Below are 4,798 nucleotides of genomic sequence, written 5' to 3'. Positions count from 1 at the left end.
CCCTGGCCATCCATGTCGCCAGACATGAACCCGATAGAACACCTCTGGGATGAATTGGACAGACGTGTGCGCAGGCGAGAAGAAGCGCCGGCAAATCACCGCGATCTATTGCAGGCACTTCAGGAGGAGTGGGACACCATCCCACAGCAAGATATCCGGCATCTGATCCAGTCCATGCCCAGAAGGTGCCGGGCAGTTGTTGCTGCTCAAGGCAGTCACACCCCCTACTGACTTGACAGCCTCGGCACCCAATCGTATTGATTGACTGATTGATTCGAAGATGCAAATGAACTGTGTGTGCATTCAACTGTGTCCATACCAAATTTCAAACAAATAATCTAAATATTGGATTTTCTGTTAATTTTTTTGAAAAATAAAACAAATTTGGCAAGTAGCAACTATGCGTTTCTTTTTTTGAACAGTATAGGTACGAGGGCAAAGGGCATTAATTGTGTTCAGTCTTTGTGCCTTGTTTGAGTGTTGTGTGTGTGTGAGACGGGAGTTTGTAAACAGAGTAGCACACGCATTTTTCTGATAGGAGCATAAATACACACAGACACTTACACGAAAAACCATCCGTAACAATAAACTAGCGGTGAATCTTGAGCTATGAATTTAACACACTAAAGTTCAAGATTACCTGCATTCGAAATGATTAAACATATGTAGCCGGTAGTTGTGTTATAATTATATTCGTGGCAACTCGGAGATCGTCGCCAGCGTCAATCAACATCGAACAACAAACTACGTCTTCGACTTTACAGTTTTTGATCGTTCGGGACACGTGTGTTCCGTCGCGATATAACCTTGAATGGTTGAAAACGACGTTAAACACCAAATAAAGAAAGAAAGAAAGACACGTGTGTTAAACTGTACAGTGTTCTAAGTACAGGTATGGCAAATATATGTTAAAGGTGCATCGAATGCGGAGTGAAAAGCAGTCAGTACCCGGTCTGTAACCATTAACCGAAACTCCAAAACTCGGAGGAGCAACCCTACACAAGGATTCCGGATCTACTTCCTGGGGGGAAGACACCTTCATCGATTAGAGTCTACGTCATAGTCCACGCCGTTTCTTGTGTCGTCTTCATCATCTACACGTTCCATGTGTGAATATCCGTCGCCAAGGACCATCTTTTCGTCTCTTCTTCAGAAATTAAATTGACTGTACAAGAACCTACGAAAATGTAACTGTAAGGTAGGGTTTTGACTTTTATTCTTCAAAGTAGACCGTCCATTGAACACAGTTAAAAAGCTCTGTATATGTACAAAGAACTGTGTTGTGAGGAACATTTAACTTTTATACAGAATAACCTTCATTATTTATGAAAGGATAATTAAAGAAAATAAGTTATAAAGTCTGTTTTGGTGTATGGATAGTTAGGTTAGTTACACAAGATCCTGTTAAGATTTATTCATACGTGACGTTTGGTGGTATTTGTATGGTCTAGTACGAATGCCGTCGTAAAAACGTAGAGCTGTGTGACCGGGGCCATGAAAAAAATATTGCTATTTCATATGTTACGTGGATTTCCATTGGTCAATTGGGCAAAACTGAGCTCAGTGCAAAAGTGATATCGATGACATTTCCGTCGATATCAGTTTTGATATCGACGACCTCTTTATTGCTTCCCCACTTCAAAAACAAAAACACCTAAATTTAAAAACAAACAAATATATATGAAAATGTAATGATCCCAGAATTTAGTTGAGCAAGTGACTAAAGACTTTTTGAAAGAAAAGACATTTTGAAATACTGAAAAATACAAGAAAAGTGTGAACAAAAAGAAATAATAATCAGAGGGAGGGATATGGAACAGTCAAAACTGAGACAAATACCTTTGTAATTTCTTTACAGTAAATACAAAATGTCCAGAGAATTAGCAATATATCTAACATTGACTGACTGTGTGATGATATCTTCTGCTATTGGTCTGTTTCGACAGTGATATCAAAATCGAGACCGGAGTCTCAACAGACCATAGCAGAAGATATCATCACACAATCCGTCAATATTGGGTACTACATCACGAGTGTACTGCGCCCAGACCCGGCTACGCTTGTTTTGTGCAGTTCAAAATAATTGTTGGGAGAGCGTGCAGCTTCGCGACCTAGCAGATCCCACCCCGACCAAACCACGCTCATGGAGATCCTCCCACGTTTGGCCCACGATTGGCCACGCTCTCGGACAAGTTTACAACGGAGTAGAAGTGGCGTCTCTGTGTGACTGTGGTATTAGCCCGTGCGTTCCGTTTCACTTTCGTTAACGTAATGGGAGGGAAGACAGTTATACTAGTTATAAAGAATTGTGTGAATAAACAAGCGTTCGCAGAGTTTTCACATAAAACTCAGGGCTCGTTATTTCTGTCGATTTAACCACCGCTCGTTAGCAGATCTAAGGAAGCAAACGTAAACTTTGACCCCTAATCTTTGAACTGCGCACAAAACGCTGACGTCACAACATAACAAGAAGAGCAAACGCTCGATCGAGTCACTTTCGCAGTTCTGAATATTATATGAGGCATCAGATGGACAGGAAGAAATTGCTATTCACAACACAATGAGTCACGTTCACATAAAATTTGAGCCCGGTCACTTTTATAGTTTCCGAGAAAAGCCCAACGTTAAGTTGTGTGTTGCCGAACAGAAAAGGCTAGTTATCTCCCTTGTTTTTCTGATAACGTTCGTAAAAGGCTACAGATGTAAATACTTTGATGTAAAGAATAATCCTACAAAGTTTCAATCACATCCGATGAACTTTGTCAAAGATATAAAATGTCTAATTTTTCCTTTGACGCTGACCTGTGACCTTGAAAAAGGTCAAAGGTCAACGAAACCATCGTTAAAGTGTAGAGGTCATTGGAGGTCACGACTAAACAAAATATGAGCCCGATCGCTTTGATAGTTTCCGAGAAAAGTCCAACGTTAAGGTGGTGTCTACGGACGGACGGCCGGCCGGACGGCCGGCCGGCCGGACGGCCGGCCGGACAGACTAACACTGACCGATTACATAGAGTCACTTTTTCTCAAGTGACTCAAAAAGTACCGATAACCACTAACACTAACACTGTATACTTAACGAGTCTATTATTTGAAAAGAGGTACCGTTGAAGGTAGTGCTATTTGAAGTCGTTTTTTCCACACTGTGACATCACCAAAGCGTTTACATTTAAAACCCGTTAACAGACATATGTCCCAACACATCAATCAATAAGTTTCTGGGTCAAAGGATCGAGAGTGTGGTGTTCACCTGACTGACTGACTTCATGCTGCCATTTTGTCAAACGGCAAATTCGTCTGTTTTCAGTGACCACACAGTGGTAGCGGTCAGTCAAGTGGCATAAGTAACAGTTTTACCTGTCCCTGGGGGGCCCTTAGTTTGATGACACAGTGGTAGCGGGGTTCATCAGGCAAACCGTCCGTAATAAGCCAGTCGGATAGATTGTCACTTCTTAAATTGAGAGTTGCTGACATCTCTCCTTCCCTAGCAAACAGTTCCCTGTACACGCGTTGCCTGGGATCATTGAGATGGCACCTTGGATACCGAAAATGACTGTCATTTTCCGTGGGGTCAAGTTGTCCAGTTACGTTAAAGCAATGGATCAAATCGTCTGTGGTTAAGTGTAATGACTCAAAATCTCGAGGGCTTTCGCTGGAGGTATCGTGGACATTCTTTAGCGGGCTGCGTGTTGTGGTCGTGACGTTCTTCCACTCTTCGGAATAGCCTTTGGTGAAATAAAGATCGTGATTGCTGTCTGTTTGGTTACGCTTGAGTTCGTCGTGATCGTTGTCTGTGAAGTTAAGGTTTGGTAGTTCGTTATCGCTGTCTATACGATCAGTTCCGAACTGTTTCTGGACGCTGTTCGTGGGGTTTATCTTGGAATCGTCAAGATCACTGTTAGTGTGATAAAGCTGTGAGTCAATGACATCGTTGTCTGTGTGATAAAGGTTGATTTTCTTGTCTTCAGTGACTGTAGGGTAACTCGTTGGCTCTACATTATTAGTTTCTGTGTGGGAAACAATCTCCACTCTAGTGCTTGTAGACATGCTTCTGGGGGACAATAACAAGTTTTTGAAAGATCCTTTTCTCGATGAACCCGTGAACAAAGGAGCACCGTTCTTCCTTGCCGACTTGCTGGCAGTGGCCGTGTATATGTTCTCAACACTAAATGCTTCCAGTGGTGATGGTGTGTGGTTGCTGGCCGTGGATATGTACACAGAGTTCTCAACACCCGATGCTTCCAGTGGTGATGGCGTGTGGTTGCTGGCCGTGGATATGTACACAGAGTTCTCCACATCCGATGCTTCCAGTGGGGATGGTGTGTGGTTGATGGCCGTGGATATGTACACAGAGTTCTCAACACCCGATACTTCCAGTGGCGACGGTGTGTGGTTGATGGCCGTGGATATGTACACAGAGTTCTCAACGCCCGATGCTTCCAGTGGCGACGGTGTGTGGTTGATGGTCGTGGATATGTTCACGGAGCTCTCAACGCGCGATGCTTCCAATGGTGATGGTGTGTGGTTGATGGCCGTGGATATGTACACAGAGTTCTCAACGCCCGATGCTTCCAGTGGCGACGGTGTGTGGTTGATGGTCGTGGATATGTTCACGGAGCTCTCAACGCGCGATGCTTCCAATGGTGATGGTGTGTGGTTGCTGGCCATTGATATGTTCACAGGGTTCTCAACATCCGATTCTTCCAGTGGTGATGGTGTGTGATGTTTTGTTTCTGGCCATTGTTGTGGCGTAACGAATCCAGCCGACGGCAAAAAGAACAGGGAGGAGATGCTTGCA

The sequence above is a fragment of the Littorina saxatilis genome, linkage group LG16, assembly GCF_037325665.1.
Source record: "Littorina saxatilis isolate snail1 linkage group LG16, US_GU_Lsax_2.0, whole genome shotgun sequence".
NCBI lineage: Eukaryota > Metazoa > Mollusca > Gastropoda > Littorinimorpha > Littorinidae > Littorina > Littorina saxatilis.
Note: the sequence above shows the minus strand (reverse complement) of the source record.